Raw genomic sequence first — 23912 nt, 5'->3', positions numbered from 1 at the left:
AGTCGCACAACTGAGACGATACCCCATAGGCCCGCAGCTTGATTAGAAGTCGCTTGTGTAGAACGTTGTCAAATGCTTTCCGGAAATCAGAGAAATACGGAATCAACTTGAGATCCCCTGTCGATAGCGGCCATTACTTCGTGCGAATAAAGAGCTAGCTGCGTTGCACAAGAACGATGTTTTCTGAAACCATGCTGATTACGTATCAATAGATCATTCCCTTCGAGGTGATTCATAATGTTTGAATACAGTATATGCTCCAAAACCCTACTGCAAACCGACGTCAATGATATAGGCCTGTAGTTCGATGGATTACTCCTACTACCCTTCTTAAACACTGGTGCGACCTGCGCAATTTTCCAATCTGCAGATACAGATCTATCGGTGAGCGAGCGGTTGTATATGATTGCTAAGTAGGGAGCTATTGTATCAGCGTAATCTGAAAGGAACCTAATCGGTATACAATCTGGACCTGAAGACTTGCCCGTATCAAGCGATTTGAGTTGCTTCGCAACCCCTAAGGTATCTACTTCTAAGAAACTCATGCTAGCAGCTGTTCGTGTTTCAAATTCTGGAATATTCCATTCGTCTTCCCTGGTGAAGGAATTTCGGAAAACTGCGATCAATAACTCCGCTTTAGCGGCACAGTCGTCGGTAACAGTACCATCGGCACTGCGCAGCGAAGGTATTGACTGCGTCTTGCCGCTTATGTACTTTACATACGACCAGAATTTCTTCGGATTTTCTACCAAATTTCGAAACAAGTTGCGCTGTTTTTGATTTACTAATAATTATTGGAGTTGCGGACCCTCAACCATCGCATTCAAGATCCCGGAAAAATAATTAAGGTTTTAAAATTGCGCTAATAATTTTCGTGCGACACTTCTACGGACTTATAACAGCATTTATTTCAGTTCTAGGGACTTATAACATTTCTCGTGGACTTAGAAATGGACTATACCTCAGAGCTGCAACTGGTGCTCGCGACTTAGAATGTAACCAAACGATCCACCCCAGCTGCGCACAGGTAGCACTAAGTACCAAGTACGACTTGTTAATAACACGGGGTGTAACGTTTCTAAGAGGGGAAATTTTGTATACGTGGTACCTTACCATGTATACACATCAATGTGTTGGTTTTTTTTTTTTTTTTTTCCTCTGCGCTGAACACTCTTCTAACGAACACGTCACTGTTGCTAATGTTAGAACCTGACGTTTTCTGCATGGTCGTTACTACACCACTGTGCCTTTCGGTGTAGACTTGTCAGCAAAGAATTGTATCGTTGACTATCGATAGTCGCCTCTCTACCTAGCGCAGAGCAACAGTGGCGAGTCGTAACGTAGCTTTCGTGTAGCGTGGGCGCAGTGTTGTGTAGACGCCTCCGCTACAGTACGTATCTTACGAGTTATGGTGAAGTAACTGAAAATGTTTGCCACACAAGTTTTGCGTCTAATTTCAGTGTTCACGACGCGGTATCAATGTTTATCCAAAAGGTGTTGCCTCTCGGTTTCGTGTGTCTTGTCTGGAGAACAACAATCAACCGCGTCGCGACGGTTACGGAAAAACAATGTGGACTGGAATGTTCCTAATTGCAAGATCTAAGTGAAAGAAACACACATCGTTTTGGCTGGCTGAATATCACGAGCGCAGGCACTTTCTCGTTCGCAAATCGTACGCGATATTTTAAGGACACGATTCGGTCAGGTGCACTCTCGTGTTATAAGCTACAGAACTGTTTAGTGCTGTTGGAAGAACTGTGCCAATCGTCGACTGCTAAGACGTCCGTTGAATAGTGATTATTTTGTGTCCTATGCACCGTGTTTTTGCACTGGACGCCATCATTTACACAGCAACCTTATACGTCACAACGGACACACGTGCTGGAAGTACAAATAATGATCGCGTCCATTGTGGAATAATGTTAATTGTGAACAGTGCAGCCCCACCCTGTACGAGTGTTTAGCAGAATATAGTGAATTCTACCAGATCAACTTGGTACTGTTGGTGTGAGTGGCTCCCATCCCTGCTAGACGATGGTTATTACAGGACACATCGTAGCAGGCAGTGCAGAGGGCAGCAGATCAACCGCCGCGGGAAGGACCAGGTACGTGGGTTTAGGCACACGGTCGTTAAATATCCAACACCTTCCTGTGTCTAGGGAGTGTTGTACAGTCTCGAGTGCTAAAGGCTAGCTATCATTAGTACTGTATATCGACTCCATTTCCGGGCGTGTTACAGACTGTTTCGCTTCCCCAAGTCCGCTCTTCGACCCTGAACTGCTGCTTAGAGGAAAATAAGTACTAACGCCTTGCTTTTGCCACATGTACTTGGAGGTACTTACCGATCTAATAGATGTAACTACTAGTCTGAAAATGACAAATACTGAACTAGTGTTGTTCGGTACACCGTCCTCAGTCACCAATACAAATTTCTGTACTTACAGCCGTTACACCCTGTATGTAGCAAGGAGCGAGATAAATTATAACACTTTTGATTAGAGTTTTGGCGCACCTTGCTTTCGGAAGAAGTTTCCAAAGAGCCAGTTACAGCCTGATGTTCTTGAGCCACAGCAAGTCTCGGCTGACGATCTTCAGTCTGTTCTTGAGATCGCATAGTTGCTAGGCTGCTAGGCATTCTAGTGTATTGAGGAAGACTGTACAGTTTTCTAGGCATTTTATTTGTAGAAAAAAGATCTCAAAATCTAATAATTAGGCTCCTAAATCACAAAGCAAACTTAGTAAATCCGTTTTTGTTAGCCAACAAGTAAAAAAAAAGGCTATTCTAGCCAGCCAAGCAAATTCAATATTCAATGTTAGTTTTTATTAGTAAAGAAGTAAAGATAATACTGCAGCCTTCAATTCCGTCACTGACGTAAAATTCCAAAAGTACTACTGGCACTGGGGTTTAAAGAGTAACAGCGCCACTTCCAGCTCTTTGGTGTACTACGAACCTAACAGCGACACCTGTTGGTTCTTTGGTGTGCTACGCTGTGATGCTTCTTTCACCGAGGTGAACATCCGAACTACTAAGCTGAGTAGACCCTTGAAACTTTAAGACATCTTTTTCTCTCATGGTCCGATGTTGATGGCAATAAACACTGTACATTGCCCCAAGCTATGCTCAAGTTGCCTGTGGAAACTCCATGATCATTCTTCAAATACTTTTAGAGATTTGCGTGTTAAAACAGTCAGACAAACAAAGATTTTAAAATTAGTCTCACTGTATTCTTTTGCTCTCCCTACATCACCCGGAATCAGTTCTTGGCAAATAGTTTCAGTGCAGAGACATGCTAGTTTTACAGTTTTATTATTAATACACACAAAGAACCGTGTTAGAGAGGCATCCGTAACTGAGTATTATAGCAGAGGTTGGAAATATCACTTCAGTTGTAACGTTCGTTTTAAATAAAACGCGACCGGTTTCGGGACGGGAGTGAGACAGGGTTGTAGCCTATCCCCGATGTTATTCAATCTGTATATTGAGGAAGCAGTGAAGGAAAGAAGAGAAAAATTCGGAGTAGGTATTAAAATCCATGGAGAAGAAATAAAAAATTTGAGGTTTGCCGATGACATTGTAATTCTGTCAGAGACAGCAAAGGACTTGGAAGAGCAGTTGAATGGAATGGACAATGTCTTGAAAGGAGGATATAAGATGAACATCAACAAAAGCAAAACGAGGATAATGGAATGTAACCGAATTAACTCGGGTGATGCTGAGGGAATTAGATTAGGAAATGAGACACTTAAAGTAGTAAAGGAGTTTTGCTATTTGGGGAGAAAAATAACTGATGATGGTCGAAGTAGAGAGGATATAAAATGTAGACTGGCAATGGTAAGGAAAGCGTTTCTGAAGAAGAGAAATTTGTTAACATCGAGTATAGATTTAAGTGTCAGGAAGTCGTTTCTGAAAGCATTTGTATCTAGTGTAGCCGTGTATGGAAGTGAAACGTGGACAATAAATAGTTTGGACAAGAAGAGAATAGAAGATTTCGAAATGTGGTGCTACAGAAGAACGGTGAATATTAGATGGGTAGATCACATAACTAATGAGGAGGTATTGAATAGGATTGGGGAGAAAGAAGTTTGTGGCACTACTTGACTAGAAGAAGGGATCGGTTGGTAGGACATGTTCTGAGCCATGAAGGGATAACTAATTTAGTATTGGAGGGAAGCGTGGGGGGTAAAATTCGTAGAGGGAGAGCAAGAGATTAATACACTAAGACGATTCAGAGGGATGTAGGTTGCAGTAGGTACTGGGAGATGAAGAAGCTTGCACAGGATAGAGTAGCATGGAGAGTTGCATCAAACCAGTCCCAGGACTGAAGGCCACAACAACAACAACAACAACAACAACAACAGTATGTGATAACCGCGTCCTGTACTCATCCACCGCGGCGCTCCGGGTCACAGCACAAAGTTGTAATACCTGATGATGGACATATAGAAGTTAGAAACTGATCGTGTTTCAAATAAGAAGAACTTTACACCTGAAGTGGTATTTTCAACCTCTGCAATTAATATAAATACAGACTGCAAGAGTTTCCGTAGTATTTTCGACATTTAACTAACTTGCGATTATTACATGGAACACCATCCGTGGTCAGACGTTTTAATTATTTTTTCGAACTACTGTCTTGTGTGATGATTATTATTGATGACAACGAAAAGATATCAATCTCTCGTTGCCCCGTGTGTTCTTACAGACGTGTAAAAAGAAAACAAAGGAAAAGAACGATTTACTTAGTAAACTACGTATCCGACACTTATTTTCCACCAGGCAGGTCCTTTCAGTGTAATGAAGTTCCATCAAATGTCAGAACACTGATAGAGCGATGGAAAATAAGGGGTCGGTGTGATGAGACGTCAAAGAACCGCCACTTCGATAATATGAGGGAAATGTGGGTCCAGAAACTGTAGAGGGAAACCACTGCTTCCCAACATAAACAGCCACGAATTTATGCACATCTCAGTAGTTGTGGAAGTATAAAGAGACTTTTTTTTCCACTTGCTACTTTTCTTTAAAGACCCACCCTCTGATTGCTTGTGGAGGGCCTGTGAACGCCTCTTGGCCGCTGTGACTGGGTTCGGGGTCCGGAATGGTAGTGTAATGCTACCCCGGCACCCCACTCCACTGCCACCGCTGCCAGTGTCCCATCACGTGGAGGCGGGCTTTTTTTCTGCAGCTCATTGACAACTTTTCAAATAATAACAATTACAGATAAACAAACAAGTCCATTAGCATGAAACAATAAGACTTATCAGAAAACAGACACGAGAGTATTAAGCTCACCATGGAGATCGAAACGGATAGGATGCTTCCTTTCCTAAATGTTTTGATTAGAAGACGAGCTGACGGCACTTTGGGCCACAGCGTGTATAGGAAGAGGACGCACGACGATTTGTGCCTACATGCGGATAGCTGCCACCACCCGGCACAAACGAATGGCGTGCTCAAAGCTCTTGTACACAGAGCTCACACCATCTCCGACGGGGACAGTCTCCAACAAGAATTGGACCGAAACTTCCTGGCAGATTAAAACCGAGTGCCGGACCGAGACTCGAACTCGGGACCTTTACCTTTCGCGGGCAAGTGCTCTGCCAACTGAGCTACCTAAGTACGACTCACGCCCCGTCCTCACAGCTTTACTTGTGCCGGTATCTCGTCTCCTACCTTTCAAGCTTAACAGAAGCTCTCCTGCGAACCCTGCAGAACTAGCACTCCTGAAAGAAAGGATATTGCGGAGACATGGCTTAGCCACAGTCTGGGGGATGTTTCCAGAATGAGATTTTCACTCTGCAGCGGAGTGTGCGCTAATATGAAACTTCCTGGCAGATTAAAACTGTGAGTCGTGCTTGGGTAGCTCAGTTGGCAGAGCACTTGCCCGCGAAAGGCAAAGGTCCCGAGTTCGAGTCACGGTCCGGCACACAGTTTTAATCTGGCAGGAAGTTTCATATCAGCGCACACTCCGCTGCATTCAAGAATTGGACCATCTGAAGACCGTGTTTCGGAGGAACGGTTACAAGGGAGGGCAAATTCGGAAGGCTCTACATCCCACACCTGCACCACCGGCGGAAACTGAGGATGAACTTCAGGAGGAGGCGGCCTTGGCTATTATTCCGTTTTGTGGGGCCTTATCCGGAAAAATTGGACTCATTTTTCGTAAACACCAAGTGAAAACCATCTTCCGTTCTCCAAGCAAAACCAAGAGCCTTCTTGGTAGTGTCAAGGACAATCTTGGTCTACGTAAATCGGGGTTTTATCAAATACCTTGCCAATGCGGGAGTGTATACATAGGTCAGACCTTTCGCACCATTGAGGACCGATCCCGAGAACATCGACGGCACACTAGACTGCAACAGCCCAGTAAGTCGTCAATCGCTGAACATTGCCTGTCGGAACAAATCAAGGTCCTGACACAGACTTTCAAATACTGGGACTGTGTCATCAAAGAAGCCATAGAGATCGGTGTAAGGGAGCCACAACTAAATCGTGATAGCGGTTACATCCTTAGCAAGGCGTGGGAACACGCGATCACCAGGATTAAGAAGAAAAATTATTTTTCCCAGAGTTTACCGACTTCGGGGGAGGAGGGAAGAATAACGACAGCGGTGCAGGCAGACCCTCCTGAACGAGAAGACCTAGGGCGCAGCGCCCTGACGGTGGCAGAACGGACGCTGCACCTGGACCGCACCGACTCATAGGAAGCTCCTTAGGGAGGAGCGGGAGGGGGATCGTCATATATATACATGGAGCCGGCCCACCGCCGGTCACTACATCAGCGCACCTGATGATGGCAACGTGGTCGATTGCCGAAATATTGTGTCCTATGCACACTCATACCAGGCTGTTCACCCGAGATTTATTTCGTTAAAACAAATACAAATCCAATATCATGAAACAATGAACAAGAAATTTCATGAACTACGAGAAGGAAAGATGGATAGAGAGAAGAGGAAAGAAAGGAGAAGAGAAAGTGTGTCCCATCACGGATTTGGAGCGGCGGTGAGGGTCTTGGAAGGACTTCAAGCCAGTGACGGCTGCTCCCAATTTCTATACGTATCCTTGAATTTGCCAGTTCTCTACTAAAACTATGTGTAACTAGCACTCTACTGAAGGAGTTTTGCTATTTCGGGAGCAAAATAACTGATGATGGTCGAAGTAGACTGGCAATGGCAAGGAAAGCGTTTCTGAAGAAGAAAAATTTGTTAACATCGAGTATAAATTTAAATGTCAGGAAGTCGTTTCTGAAAGTATCTGTATGGAGTGTAGCCATGTATGGAAGTGAAACGTGGACAATAAATAGTTTAGACACGAAGAGAATAGAAGCTTTCGAAATGTGGTGCTACAGAAGATTGCTGAAGATTAGATGGGTAGATCACATAACTAATGAGGATGTATTGAATGGAATTGGGGAGAAGAGGAGCTTGTGGCACAAATTGACTAGAAGAAGGGATCGGTTGGTAGGACATGTTGTGAGACATCGAGGGATGACCAATTTAGTATTGGAGGGCAGCGTTGAGGGTAAAAAATCGTAGAGGGAGACCAAGAGATGAATACACTAAACAGATACAGAAGGATGTAGGCTGCAGTAGGTACTGGGAGTTGAAGAAGCTTGCACAGGATATAGTGGCATGGAGAGCTGCATCAAACCAGTCTCAGGACTGAAGACCACAACAACAACAACTCTAAGCCTCGGACGGTATGTAACAGTGCGGAGAGCTGTGCCAAACCATTCATTGGACTAAAGGAGGCCACACGATACGACGAATATGGCAGCCCGTCTCCCCCAATGCCAAAAGACACGCTAACCACCTCTACAGCCAGTCAGAGACTTTATTTCGACCATTCACCGTCACCAAAGATAAGCAGCGGGAAAATAAATGGAGAATAATTTGAATTACTGCTGAAGCTTCCGTGTGAAATGAGTCGGTGCTCCTGCTACAGTCACATCTCTTTCATCGGGATAAATCTCGGTTCGCGGTGCTCTCGTGAAAAGGCGAGATACTCGTCTTTCAGAATATCAAAGCCCCAGGGCGCGGCAGGGGAACGCCCGCCGCCTGCTTTTCAGCGCTCTGCAGCGAGCCGCTGCCGGTTCCGTGTGGAGGAAAAGGCCGGGAAGACCGGCTGCCGGCTGCCTAGGCAGGCAGAGTCTTTGGTGGCGAGCGGCCGGTGGAGGAATCGCCGGACAGGCAGGCGCGTGCCGGCGCTGGCTGGAGCACGGCGGGGCCGAGCAAAGCGCGGGCAGGTATAACTCGGCGCGGCCCGATCAATAGCCGGGCCCGCGCGCCGCCGGCCCAGCTCTCCTCTGCTGGCATTAACTGAGAGGGCACGCCGGAGTGGCAGCAGCGGCAACAGGTTCTGCCGCGGCCGCAGGCACCCTCCACCGCGCACCGCCCGCCTACCTCTGGCGGCCTCCCAAGTGCTCGGCCACTTTATTCGCGTGTCGCTGCCGCCGTATACCGCCGCTGCTCAGAGCACTTCAGCGTGGACAAGTGTCGGATCGGTGCGGCAGGAGTAATGCGCCAGACAGAGTTCTGCACGGACCACCTGTCGCACACTCCACGGTCAAAGCTAACTCCCATCAGTACGAGCTGCTTCCATTCTTAGGCAATGCTATTCTCTGCCAGGACCTGCAACATGCGGTCGTGCATTATCCTGCTGAAATGTAGGGTTTCGCAGGGATCGAATAAAGGGTAGAGCCACGGGTCGTAACACATCTTAAATGTAACGTCCACTGTTCAATGTGCCGTCAATCCGAACAAGAAGTGACCGAGACGTGTAACCAATGGCACCCCATACCATCACGCCGGGGGATACGCCAGTACGGCTATGACGAATATACGCTTCCTATGTGAATTTCACCGCAATGTCGCCAAACACGGATGCGACCATCATGATGCTGTAAACAGAATCTGGATTCATCCGAAAAAATCACGTTTTGCCGTTCATGCACCCAAGTTCGTCGTTGAGTACGTCATCGCAGACGCTCCTGTCTGTGATGCAGCGTCAAGGGTAACCGCAGCCATGGTCTCCGAGCTGATAGTCCGTGCTGCTGCAAGCGTCGTCGAACTGTTCGTGCAGATGGGTTGTTGTCTTGCAAACGTCCCCATCTCTTGACTCAGGGATCCAGACGTGGCGGCACGATCCGTTACAGCCATGCAGATAAGATGCCTGTCATCTCGACTGCTAGTGATACGTGGCCGTTGTGATCCAGCACGGCGTTCCGTATTACCCTCCTGAATCCACCGATTCCATATTCTGCTAACAGTCTTTGGATCTCGACCAACGCGAGCAGCAATGCCGCGATACGATAAACCGCAATCACGATATGCTACAATCCGACCTTTATCAAAGTCGGAAACGTGATGGTACGCATTTCTCCTCCTTACACGAGGCATCACAACAACGTTTCACCAGGCAACGCCGGTCAGCTGCTGTTTGTGTATGAGAAATCTGTTGGAAACTTTTCTCATGTCAGTACGCTGTGTGTGGGCCGGCCGGAGTGGCCGAGTGGTTCCACAGTCACAGGTTCGAATCCTGCCTCGGGCATGGATGTGTGTGATGTCCTTAGGTTAGTTAGGTTTCAGTAGTTCTGTCTATAGGACTGATGACCTCAGATGTTAAGTCCCATAGTGCTTAGAGCCATTTGAACCTTGTGTGTGAATGCTCTGAAAAGCTAATCATTTGCATATCACAGCGTCCTCTTCCTGTCTGTTAAATTTCGCGTCTGTAACACGTCATCTTCGTGGTGTAACAATTTTAATGGCTAGCAGTGTAAATTCCTTTTACCGCCATAGTTCCTCGGAGGAAGATCCTATCGTATTTTCTGAGCGACCGTACCGTCAAATCGCACCTTACGCTATATTTGAGCAATTCTGCAGGGCATCGGCGCTTGTAATTCGATGAGAGGCGTTTCCGACATGTTATTGATGAAGGAAATGAATTTTCTGTAGGACTCAGCGATCATTATGAATATTTCATGAATAAAATCATCTAGATCGCTTGTCAAAATTTCTTTGCTTATTTCGCCGCATCGATTCCTGCCATGTAAGATACCTGCAGTTGCGATTGCAGGAACATACACAGCGATGGACTTTGTTATACAACGCCAAGCTGCAAAGAATGAAAAATTCGGAAGTTAAAAATATTAAAAAATATTTTTAAAAATACACTCGTCAATAATCTTAGAATTTGGGAAACAACATTCAGTTGTGAGACGCCCTACTAACCCCGTAGCTCAGGACAGATAGTATAAATTGTGGAAAGGGGCCAAAATAAGAAGCTGTCAGTTACACTCGAACATATAACTTCATTATTTGATCAAACATTACAAGAACACAAAATTTTTTTAAAAAGGAAACGCAGCTTTAATCTTTGGGACTTAATTACCGGCTGAAAGCCATTTTAATTTAAAAATGGGTGAAGGCCAATAACTCAAAATACAAGGCAACTTTACCTTAAAACAGTTCTTTAGTTAGGCTGAACTAACCAGTTAAATTCATATTGGCTGAAGGTCTAACACCTAAAACTCCATAACATTAATTTTTTAATACCAAACGCCTTACGTGAAACAGTTCTTTAATTTAGGCTGAAGACCTTAAGAGCAAACAACTCAAACTCATAATCGGCTGAAGGCCCAAGACTCAAAATTCAACAACATTAAAACCTTTAAAAAGCCAAGGTCTTACGTGAAACAGTTCTTTAAACTATGCTGAAGGCCCTAAGAGCAAAACAACGCTAATTTAAAAAATCAACTGGAAGCCATACAAGAACAAATAACAAGAACAAATTAAAGAGGCAGTACACCCAAGGGCGCTCAGATGTTCGACGGTCGGCCTGAAATTCAAAGACTAATGCTCGCTTTGGCGAGACAGGTAGTCGGGCGAACCATTGACGATCCGACGAGAACCCAACCGACCGACAGTCAACGGACGCACCGACAAGGTAACTTCCACTTCACCCAACCAGGGCACAACAGGGAGTTCAACGGAACAACATAGAAGATATTGGCGCCCAAAACCAATCATACATGTATCCAGAATGAGATTTTCACTCTGCAGCGGAGTGTGCGCTGATATGAAACTTCCTGGCAGATTAAAACTGTGTGCCCGACCGAGACTCGAATCTGCCAGGAAGTTTCATATCAGCGCACACTCCGCTGCAGAGTGAAAATCTCATTCTGGAAACATCCCCCAGGCTGTGGCTAAGCCATGTCTCCGCTATACCCTTTCTTTCAGGAGTGCTAGTTCTGCAAGGTTCGCAAGAGAGCTTCTGCAAAGTTTGGAAGGTAGGAGACGAGATACTGGCAGAAGTAAAGCTGTGAGTACCGGGCCTGATTCGTGCTTCGGTAGCTCAGATGGTAGAGCACTTGCCCGCGAAAGGCAAAGGTCCCGAGTTCGAGTCTCGGTCGGGCGCACAGTTTTAATCTGCCAGGAAGTTTCAATCATGCATGTTGCTGTCCAACACGGTGTGTAGTTTGACAGGTCCGACACGATGAGGAAACTACACTACCTGAAATGTACGTCAACGGCCAGGGCAGGTAACCGGAACTTTAACGGCCACAAGCTAGAAGATTCTGCTTGTGTACTTCAATTAAAATAACCAAATGCAGTGAAACTCCACCGGAAGGTGGCTAGAATTTTCCAACTTGAAAACCACGTTGTTGCTGGCGGGAATATCCCAACAGCCGACAATGAACTCCAAACGACACACTGTGAACAGCCTTGACTTGCTAGTAGATTAAATAAAAACTCAACTTTCGTGTCCACGGTCGGTGAGCCACGGACCTCGTAGCAATGGGAACAGCGCCACACACTCCGACACCGCCGCCAGCGGACCCCGGCCAAACTACGCCCAGCCGAGAATTCCTAGCTGCTTCACGCCAACCGACCGACTGAGAACCAGTACGCCTACAACATTTAAACTAACTTATGAGTCAAAATCACACACACTACACACGGTTTCACGAACACTTGCCCGAAGAACTAGACAATGGTAATGACAGTTACTGTACAATAACAAGGACGAATCACGAGCCGGCACCCACAGCCAACCCATAAGCGATCGCCGGACAAATACAAGGCGTCCGACAAGACGACTGACCGACGACCAACCAAAGTCGTCGCCACTGCAGTCACGTGTGTCGGCAACCGTCGGGTGAGACACGGCGGTTCGGACCTCACTGCTGCCGCGCCCCGACTGTACTTGCGCCGCGTGCTAAATCAAACACTGCCAGGTCTGAACTAACTCACAACACACGACGACCGGGAAGTAATAGCAGTCCAGCAAAGGTAATACGGCAGGGCCTACATCGATAAGGGCTGCTGCTGCCGCTCACGGGCAGGCAAGTGTGGTGTCACCGCCAGACACCACAGTTGCTAGGTGGTAGCCTTTAAATCGGCCGCGGTCCGTTAGTATACGTCGGACCCGCGCGTCGCCACTGTCAGTGATTGCAGACAGAGCGCCGCCACACGGCAGGTCTAGAGAGACTTACTAGCACTCGCCCCAGTTGTACAGCCGACTTTGCTAGCGATGCTACACTGACACATACGCTCTCATTTGCCGAGACGATAGCATAGCCTTCAGCTACGTCATTTGCTACGACCTAGCAAGGCGCCATTACCAGTTTATATTCAGATTGTAATAATGTCTAAACAAGAGCGATGTTCTCCAGTTGTGGATTAAAGTTAAGTATTCCCAGAACTACGTTCTTTTCTTTATAGGATAATTACTTTACCTTGTTCCAGACCTCACGCCAATCTGCGTGAGCTTAAAAGCGTGGATTTCGGCCTCCTCTAGCAACACGGTGTTGCCTCTTCTGCCAACACTTCAGCAAGGCAGCAACTCAGTGTCACCAGTATTAGAAAATTAACATAACGAGGCGGTAGTACGGTAAAAACAGGGTGTTAAATAAGAGATGGCACGAACACGGGCCACACACTGCTCAGTATGAGTATTAAAACATATACCCCGAATTGTATGTTTCTTCGAATTAAATAAATGTAGTGATCATGCCATACAAACAGAAGTCAGCTCAAGCATGGTGCGAGCAATCCACAAGTAATGTACTGGGTGTCCCAGAAGAAATGCTCATTTTCAAAGGATATGACAGAAACGCTCATTTGAAGCAAAGAACTTTATATGGACTTACGATCTACTCCGAATGGTTCCCAAGATAGAAGACAATGTACATTTGTTTTTGGTTGGGTGGTTGGTTGATTTGCTAAAGGGCCTCAAAGACCTAGCCGATCGGTCCCATTGGATTAGGGAAGGAAGTCGGTCGTGCCCTTTCAATGGAACCATTCCTGCATTCGCCTGAAGCGATCAAGCGAAATCACGGAAAACGTGAATCAGGATGGGCGAACGCGGGTTTGAACCGTCGTCCTCCCGAATCGAGTCCAGTGCGCTAACCAGTGCACCACCATGCTCGGTATTTGATTTTGGGCTGGTGGTGTGCACTTAAGTGTCTTACACACCCGACCTATGGCGGTTTGTTCAAGCCCAACCTACCTCGTTACTTTCAACCTCGAAGCTCCGGATGTCTTTCTACCATTGAACAACCTCGTTGAACACATGTCCAGCATGTGTTGTGAGTGAAGTAGTGCGAAGGACAGAGTATATCAGAAGCACCTGTTAACTGCCGGCCGAAGTGGCCGTGCGGTTAAAGGCGCTGCAGTCTGGAACCGCAAGACCGCTACGGTCGCAGGTTCGAATCCTGCCTCGGGCATGGATGTTTGTGATGTCCTTAGATTAGTTAGGTTTAACTAGTTCTAAGTTCTAGGGGACTAATGACCTCAGCAGTTGAGTCCCATAGTGCTCAGAGCCATTTGAACCATTTGAACCAACCTGTTAACTGTTTTCATTCACGCGCTGACTAAATGCCGCACATGTAGACTGATGAAGAATGTGCGCATGTGACGTATGTTTCAGCTTCAGCGATGGTAGTGCTAGTGCTCCTGCTCCTTTCGAAGAATACCATCGACCATTTTCCGACCGTTCTGATCCTGATCGTAGAGTATTCATCACAGCTGGGAAACTTTCAGCACATTGCGTAAAACAGGAATTCTCCCAAGTTCCCATTTTCCTTCTGAACGTGTGCAGGATCAGCAGTAAATGGTTGAAATGGCGCAGCCAGATCCTACTATCAGCACGCGGCGACTTTCCGCACGTATCGGTGTCCCGCCAACACCTGAATACATACGGAATACTTTTACCCATTACACATACAGCGTGTCCTCACTCTTCATATTGGCAACAATGCCACTAGATATGCATTTTGCATTGGTTAAATGACAATCGTCGTTTCCATCCAGTAATACTATTCACTGATGAACCTAAGTTTACAGGTAAGGGAGTGGAAAACACACATAATAATCATTGGTGGTCGCAGGAAATTCTACATTCCACAGTGGAAACGAGTTTCTAAGTTCGTTTTCAGTCAATGTTTAGTGCGGCGTGATTGGCAACACGTTGATCGGTCCAATCGTTCTAGAAGAGCCAATGATGGTTTTTAAATACGTTTGTTGGACACCCAGAGTACGTTTCTTTCGCAACGCAGACGGCAATCCACATCCAGCACGACGGAACCCCACACGTTGTATCAGCCGTGTTAGGAAACATCTCAGCTGTACTTATCTAATCGCTGTTATCACTCTTGGTAGTACAATTAATTGGTCACCGAGATGTTAGACTTTACGCCATTAGAGTTTTCCTTATGTGGTTGAGTGAAGTCAGCCAGACGTAGAAACGAAAGCGAACACGCGGGATGAGCTGCTTGGTCACAGCATGTTGGTGATGTTCTCATTAGGAAACTTGCAGAACCACTCAGAGACAGAACATAATTGTTCTGTCAAGAATGCACAAAGGCACTGAAGTTGACGGTGGGGTGTTCGAACTTTTATTATTAACCATACAATAGCTATAATGTGGAGTATACAGTAATGCTTAGAGGTGAGTGTGGTAAAATTACGTATTTTGGTGATGACACTTTGTAATATGCGAGGTGAGGTTGTAATGCTTGACAGTCTCCTGTCATTTATTGCCGGATCCTAAAATCTCCATGATCCTCTACTTCGGCGATCCATCTGTCCCAATTCAAAGCACAACGTTCTAAGAAGCAGCCAGTTCGAGAATTTGGAAATAGTCTTTGAGTGCGATACATCGTTGGCATCGGTGTTCTACTAAGGGCGGCGCCACATGCCGAGTCTTTTAGGACAGCAACTGTTGTAGGCGGCGCATGCGCCCTTTACGGTAGGGAGGGCCCAGCAGCAAATTCGAGGAGCGTGTCAAGCGTTATTACGCCGGGAAATCCTACGAACTCAAATGGTTATGTCCACGAATCATCATGGTTTTAGAAAGCATCGCTCATGCGAAACTCAGCTTTCGGAAAAAAAAAATGGCACTGAGCACTATTGGACTTAACTTCTAAGATCAACAGTCCCCTAGAACTTCGAACTACTTAGACCTAAATAACCTAAGGACATCACACACATCCATGCCTGAGGCAGGATTCGAACCTGCGACCGCATCGGTCGTGCGGTTCCAGACTGAAGCGCCTAGAGCCGCTATGCCACAACGGCCGGCCCTACGAACTCACAGCATGTTGTAATGTTTACTAGCTGTTGTTCATTTTACATGTATGCAGTGGACAAGATGTCGAATAATACAGCAAATAAATGTCTGCATTAAATGTGTGAATAAGGCATGTATCCATATGAAATATTTGCTTCAAATGATTGTTCACGCCATATCCTTTAGTATTGGTACCCTGTGTTCAAAGGAGTGTATATACCGATGAGTGGTTCCCGGTAAGTTGTAGCGGAAAATGTGGAGAATGTTGAGACATAAGCAAGGAAGCTTGTAGCTTTATAGTCGCCTAATCATGACAGTGCCATTTCTTAAAAATAGAATTATACAATTTATTATGTAGCGTTGGAAACTTACTTCAAAAAAGACTTTAACGACACAAGGTGTGAGGAACTTGCTCAAACAGTAACAACAAGATGTCATCTCCGCGAATCACTCTTGCGACATGAGCAGGAGGAGGAGGAGGAGGAGGAGGAGGGGGGAGAGGGGGAGGAATAGGAGTCGCACAGACATCTAACTCGCTGAACAAATGTAACCGAACACGTAATTTAAGTGACACTCGTTTCACTATTATTTAGACTGTTATATCATGTGCTCAAAGCCTTTGCCCTGAGCAGTGATATATGCAATAAAGCAGTTACGGGCAGATCATAATGAACTTTGACTTCCGTCTGGACTCATAGTAACATACAGTGTTATACGGAATTTCATGTGTTTGGAAGTCGTCGTCGTTATCTTTCGCACCTCTCGCTTCAGTTTTTCCAAAAGATAAAACTCCAGAGGTTTCAAGTACACAAGCCATTTTGTGTTTCCAGAAGGACTTTTCCCAACTACCTCTAAATGTCCTGTTAAGACAGTGTGTACTTATCCCTGCAGAATATTCGGGGCGTCCGCCATGTTGGCATTTCATGGACTGCCTCACCTCCAGTGAGATGTCTTTTAATATCTGCAGCATCATGTGGATTTCTTTTTCATCTATCTTCTGACTGGTTCGGTGAGGCCCGCCACGAATTCCTCTCCTGTGCTACCCTCTTCATCTCTTCATCTGAAACGTATGTCCTCAATTATCTGCTGGATGTATTCCAATCTCTGACTACCTCTACAGTTTTTGCCCTCTACAGCTCCCTATAGTACCATGGAAGTCACTCAATCATGTACTATCATCCTTTCCCTTCTCCTTATCAGTGTTTTCCACATATTCTTTTCCTCTCCTATTCTGCGTAGAACCTCATCATTCCGACCTTATCAGTCCACATAATTTTCAACATTCGTCTGTAGCACTACATCTCAAATGCTTCGATTCTCTTCTGTTCCGGTTTTCCCACAGTTCATGTTTCACTACCATATAATGCTGTACTGCAGACATACATTCTCAGAAATTTCTTCCTCAAATTAAGGCCGATGTTTGATATTAGTAGATTTCTCTTGGCCAGGAATGCCCTTTTTGCCACTGCTAGTCTGCTTTTGATGTCCTCCTTGCTCCATCCGTCACTAGTTATTTTACTGCCTAGGTAGCTGAATTCCTTAACTTCATCTACTTTGTGACCATCAGTCCTGATTTAAGTTTCTCGCTGTTCTCATTTCTACTTCTTCTCATTATCTTCCTCTTTCTTTGATTTACTCTCAACTCATACTTTGTACTCATTAGACTGTTCATTCCGTTCAGCAGATCATTTAATTCTTCTTCACTTTCACTCAGGATAGCAATGTCAACAGCGAATCGTATCATTGATATCTTTTCACCTTGTATTTTAATTCCACTCCTGAACCTTTCTGTTATTTGCGTCATTGGTTCCTCGATGTACAGACTGAAAAGTCGGGAGCGAAAGGCTACATCCTTATCTAACATCTTTTTTTAGTACGAGCACTTCGTTCTTGGTCTTCGACTCTTATTATTCCATCTTGGCTGTTTTGCATAATGTATATGACACGTCTCTCTCTATAGCTTACGCCTAATTTTTCGGAATTTCGAACATCTTGCACCATTTTACATAGACAAACGCTTTTTCCAGGTCGACAAATCCTATGAAAGTGTCTTGATTTTTCTTTAGCCTTGATTCCATTATTAGCCGTAACATCAGAATCGCCACTCTCGGGCCTTTACCTATTCTAAAGCCAAACTGATCGTCATCTAGCACATCCTCAATTTTCTTTCCCATTGTTCTGTATATTATTCTTGTAAGCAACTTGAATACATGAGGTGTTAAGCTGATTGTGCGATAATTTTCGCACTTGTCAGCTCTTGCCGTCTTCGGAATTGTGTGGATGATGCTTTTCCGAAAGTCAGATGGTATGTCGCCAGACTTATACATTCTACACACCAACGTGAATAGTCGTTTTGTTGCCACTTTCCCCAATGATTTTAGAAATTCTGATGAAATGTTATCTATTCCTTTTGCCTTATTTCACCTTAAATCCTCCAAAGCTCTTTAAATTCTGATTCTAACACTGGATCCCCTATCTCTTCTAAATTGACTCCTGTTTCTTTATCTATAGCATCAGACAAATCTTCCCCCCCCCCCCCCCCCATAGATGGTTTGAATGAATTCTTTCTACCTATCCACTATCTCCTCTGCATTTAATAGTGGAATCCCCGTTGCAATCTTAATGTTACCACTCTTGCTTTTAACGTCACCGAAGGTGTTTTGACTTTCCTGTATGCTGAGTCTGTCCTTCCGACAATCATTTCTTTTTCGATGTCTTCACATTTTTCCTGCAGTCATTTAGTCTTAGCTTCCCTGCACTTAGGAATGATATAAATACTGAGTTTCACCGAACATTTTTGTACTTCCTCTTTTCATCAATCAACTGAAGTGTTTCTTCTGTTACCCATGGTTTCTCCACAGTTGTCTTCTTCGCATTTATACATTCCTTACCAACTTCTGTGATGGCCCTTTTGAGAAATGTCCATTGCTCTTCAACTGTACTGCCTACTGAGCTATTCCTTATTGCTGAATCTATAGCATTAGAGAACATCAAGCTTATTTCGTCATTCCTTAGTGCTTCCGTATCGCACTTCTTTGCGATTTTATTCTTCCTGACTAATGTCTTAAATTTCAGCCTACTCTTCATCACTATTATACTGTGATCAGATTCTATATATTCCCAGTGGGTACACCTTAGAATCCAGTATCTGATTTCGGAATCTCTGTCTGACCATGATGTAATCTAACTGAAATCTTCCCGTATCACCTGGCCTTTTCCAAGTATACCTCCTCCTCTTGTTATTCTTCAACAGGGTATTCGCTATTACGAGCTGAAACTTGTTACAGGACTCAGATAGTATTTCTTCTCTCTCATTCCTTGTCCCAAGTCCATTCTCCAGTAAGCTTTTCTTCTACTCCTTTCCCTACAACTACATTCCAGTCCCCCATGACTATTAGATTTTCATGCTCCTTTACATACTGTACTGCCATTTTAATATCCTCATACACTTTCTCTATCTCTTCATCTTCAGCTTGCGACGTCTGCATGTATACCTGAACTATCGTTGTCGGTGTTGGTCTGCTGTCAATTCTGATAAGAACGACCCTGTCACTGAAGTGTCCACAGAAAAAAAAGATCTCTGCCCTACCTTCCTATTCATAACGAATCCTACTCCTGTTTTACATTTTCTGCTGCTGTTGATATTACCCGATACTCATCTGACCAGAAATCCTTGTATTGTTTCCACTTCACTGACCCCAACTATATCTAGATTGAGCCTTTGCATTTCCCTTTTCAGGTTTTCTCCTTTCCCTACCACTTTAAGCTTCTGACATTCCACGCCCCGACTCGTAGAACGTTATCCATTCGTTGATTACTCAATCTTTTTCTCATGGTAGCCTCCCCCATTGGCAGTCCCTCCCGAAGATCCGAATGGGGGACTATTGCGGAATTTTTTGCCAATGGAAAAATCATCATGACACTTCTTCAATTAAAGGCCACATGTCCAGTGGATACACGTTACGTGTCTTTTATGCCGTGGTTTCCATTGCCTTCTGCATCCACATGCCACTGATCATTGCTGATTCTTCCGCCTTCAGGGGTAGTTTCTCACCCCTCGGACAAGAGAGTGCCCTGAACCTCTATCCGCTCCTCCGCCCTCTTGACAAGGCCGTTGGCGGAATGAGGATGACTTCTTATACCGGAAGTCTTCGGCCGCCAACGATGATTATCAATCAAAATTTGATTATTAATAAAAAGACGCTACCTTCAGACCGCGGGTGGATTAGGAATCTTAAATCTTGTGGCTATTTAAAGCCCCCTCTAAGGATTAGCAACCAGCGACGTGATTCTTGAAAAACCCGCACCAGTATCATGGAGAGAGGCGGTCAGAACAAAAATATTTTGCATGGTGCGTGTCATGTACGAGACGAGAGAAAAATTTTGACTTCAAGAAGAATGTAGCATTTCCAATAAACTGGTGTAGTAAGTCATGTTGTAAGCTTGCTATCCATCCAAATTGTTCATCCAAATCTCTTCGCCAGCGTGATTTTGAAGCAACCTCTAGTGTGTATTCCAAATATTGATTTGCCCATAGTTTGTAAACAAAGCTTCCTCCGTGGACAAAACCTTCGCGGTTTTTGTTGACACTACTCAGAGACTTGTAATCCATTTAAAAGTCATTGCCATGAATCTATTGATGGAAGGTAAAATAAGTCAGTTGATTAGAGTTTGTCAACTAATTGATCGACTGGTTTCATATAATATTTCCTACTCCATTCTGGTAAAGAAAGGATGAGAATAGTGATCACAAATGACATAAACAGTAACACTACTTAAATTGATAACGCCTATCACATACTATTTTCGGTGTTGTTTATTGTATATACAGCTCTGCGAAGGTTGTTTGAGCAGTTCTAATGGTTAGAGTTGTAGAACTACCGTATGATCCTGCAGGTTACTTATGTAAGCGTCGACAACGGCGGTTCTCCTGGTAGGTTCTGTCAGGTAAGGTCGTACCCGCGTCAGCTGTGCGTGGGGGGGGGGGGGGGGGGGGTGTTGCTTACCTACTGGGCAGCATCTCATAACAATCACTTTCTTTATCTATCCGTTCAGCGTCCTACTAGATTGTTCCACAAAATAGCCAAATCTGAACCTCATTATATGCTTTAATTCATCTCGACTTCCTCTTTTACTGCCTCCTCCTCCTCCTCCTCCTCCTTCTTCTTCTTCTTCTTCTTCTTCTTCTTCTTCTTACCGATTTCTCCAACTACCTGTTCTTCTTCTCGTATTCTTCTCTTTCGTTCCCCCACTTTTCCTCTTTGCTTTCTTATCTCTACGGTCCGTCACAAATCTGCACCTCCGAGGAAACATAGCTCCAGACACGCGTCGCACTTCTCGTACCGTGCTGATCTCACTCATACCCACAGAAAAAAATCTTGCTGTTTACTTTTCAGCAAAACTACCCCTAGTGACAATCTACAGCCTGCAGAGTCTGAGGGGTGTTGAAGGTTTGCGTGCCAGCAGGCGCCCCGGAATGTGTCATAGGTTCTCTGTATTGGTACATTTTTGAAGTTCTCAACAATGGTGTGGCGGTGACAGCAGGATGTTGCTGAACTGTGGGTTCTTAGACAGATACTTTTGCCATTTTATTCACTTATGCATCAATGACACGCCCTTCTGCTGTCATGCGACAATAGAGTGGGAAACAAGAGGAATGAAGAAACACAAACAACTTTCGTTACTCCAGTTCACTTTCAAATTTCGTTGAATGGTTTTTAAAGGTCCCTAGCGGCTACACCCCGTATACCAGAGCGAAAACTGTGGCTGTGCTATGCTATACTCCAAAGGGCCTTGCCACATTGGTAATACTGGTTCCTGTCGGATCATCGAAGTAAAGTGCTGATGAGCTTGGCAAGCACTTGGATGGGTCACTGAGTTTGCTGAGTACTGTTGGTAAGTGGGGTGCACTGAGCCCTTGTAAGGCAAATTGAGGAGCTAATTGATTGAGAAGTAGTGCTCTGGTCATGGAAACTTACAATGGTATGATGACCACGTGCCCCCCCCCCCTGCCCATATCTACATCCAGTGACACCTATTGGCTACATCTACATCTACATCTACATTTATACTCCGCAAGCCACCCAACGGTGTGTGGCGGAGGGCACTTTACGTGCCACTGTCATTACCTCCCTTTCCTGTTCCAGTCGCGTATGGTACGCGGGAAGAACGACTGTCTGAAAGCCTCCGTGCGCGCTCTAATCTCTCTAATTTTACATTCGTGATCTCCTCGGGAGGTATAAGTAGGGGGAAGCAATATATTCGATACCTCATCCAGAAACGCACACTCTCGAAACCTGGCGAGCAAGCTACATCGCGATGCAGATCGCCTCTCTTGCAGAGTCTGCCACTTGAGTTTGTTAAACATCTCCGTAACGCTATCACGGTTACCAAATAACCCTGTGACGAAACGCGCCGCTCTTCTTTGGATCTTCTCTATCTCCTCCGTCAACCCGATCTGGTACGGATCCCACACTGATGAGCAATACTCAAGTATAGGTCGAACGAGTGTTTTGTAAGCCACCTCCTTTGTTGATGGACTACATTTTCTAAGGACTCTCCCAATGAATCTCAACCTGGTACCCACCTTACCAACAATTAATTTCATATGATCATTCCACTTCAAATCGTTCCGCATGCATACTCCCAGATATTTTACAGAAGTAACTGCTACCAGTGTTTGTTCCGCTATCATATAATCATACTCAGCATACTGGAGCTATCATATAATCATACTCAGCTAAGGCTGAGACGGTGTTCAGTCGGTACCGTAGAGACTTCCGAGGCCCATACAGTTGGAGTTTGGTTTGGTTTTACACTCCGAAGTGGTCAGGTCACATTCAGTGCTGTTGCAGCCCCATGAAGTCAATTACAGGAAGTTTGAATCGTTCCTGGGGAGGGCGAGGGGATGCCGGCAGTTTCAAAGATTGTCGAGAATGTCGTTGTGTTGCACATTTCGCTGCAAAGTGTCGTCTGTGACCGCGAAATGTGTGTAAATAAACTTCCAAAGGGAAAGGGTGGTTTCATTGTTGCATTTATGTTACCTTTTAATGCATTTTCTTGTCGATTCTCAGCGGTGGGCTGTCTGAAATGTTTTCCTCTGTCTTTCATAAGAAAATCGTGTGATATGATCCCTGTGTGTTGCGGTTCTAACCTTCATTGCAGACAAGAGGTGAGATGTGGGTTGTGACGACCTTCCCATCGTGAGAGATGTCCACAGCGGCGATGGGGAGAATTGTAGTGACATTTCGTACCAATCTGACATCATTAACCCAGTTTACACCTTTACACCTCACATGAACTTCTGAGTGCTGGCATTTCTTCACAAGTGACGATCCCGAGGATGACGTCATATGGTGCCAAGCTTATTTCCCATTACAGAGGAAGGTCGTAGACACCTCCGAGTCGCATTCCAAACTTCTGCATCGCAATGGAAGAAAATGGCTTTGGAAAAAGTGACTCTTCAACTCTTTCGCGCAGTATAGCTGTCCTCTGTTCGAAAGACTGTGCCGTACACTGCACTTTGAATTCTACGTGCATAGATAGCTCGCAACGAACACAATTTCACCGGACAGCTTTAGCGTATCTTCGTGTTTGATTTGCAATACGTCAGGACTAAGCCACAGTTTACGGAGCTTGTGTATTTAATTAAGAATATTTATCAAACATTTCTACGGATCCTGCCTCCAAATGTTATATTAACCCACTGGCGCTGCGTATTCGATTTCCAATTTTCCACGAGCATTTCAGCCAACATGGCGCTCTTGCTGCTCGCACAGGAATACCAACTGCGTCGGAGGTAAATATTTGATGTTACAAGTACATGGGCTCTATATGTTCTGCGATATTCAGCACACACATTCAGGCATAATTTTCCATGCCCGCTGGTACTGTTCAGTCGTTTTATTTAGCTTGTGCTGTGTTGCAGCGCTACAACGAAACTACTTGTTATGTTTGCATTCGTCGGCGAGTCACATGCAGCAAGTTATGGAACAACTTTAATTTTGTTATAACACTGTTCATTATTGTCATCAAAACAGCAATGAAGAGTTTATTTTCTTTTTCAAAGTCTGTTTGGCTGCCCTCAGTCCCTGTGTCTAGTTTATGATTTTGCTGTTTTTCTGCCTTCGTTTGTCAGTCATCTGAAAATTAGTTCAGACTTAGTTCTTTATCTAAATTTCCGCCATTTCATCTCATCCTCTCTGATGTTATACTTTTTATGTTGTCCCAAAAGCTTGTTCGAAGGTTCTAATATGTACCACGTAGATCAAACTGCCTTGCTTTTCTCTGATTTTCGGCCAACAACCTATTACAGTTTTTCGTAATTTATCATTTTATTTTC

At 44.9% G+C, this 23912-nt stretch overlaps 1 protein-coding gene across 1 annotated transcript in view; it reads right to left on the bottom strand.

Moving 5' to 3' along the window:
• LOC126481703 (epithelial discoidin domain-containing receptor 1-like) overlaps positions 1-23912 on the bottom strand; it is an 833514-nt gene that overhangs the window by 681082 nt on the left and 128520 nt on the right. The gene's annotated exons all lie outside the window — the stretch shown is intronic.

This window comes from Schistocerca serialis, chromosome 5 (assembly GCF_023864345.2).
Source record: "Schistocerca serialis cubense isolate TAMUIC-IGC-003099 chromosome 5, iqSchSeri2.2, whole genome shotgun sequence".
Classification (NCBI taxonomy): Eukaryota; Metazoa; Arthropoda; class Insecta; order Orthoptera; family Acrididae; genus Schistocerca; species Schistocerca serialis.
This window is presented reverse-complemented; position numbering and strand designations above follow the sequence as displayed.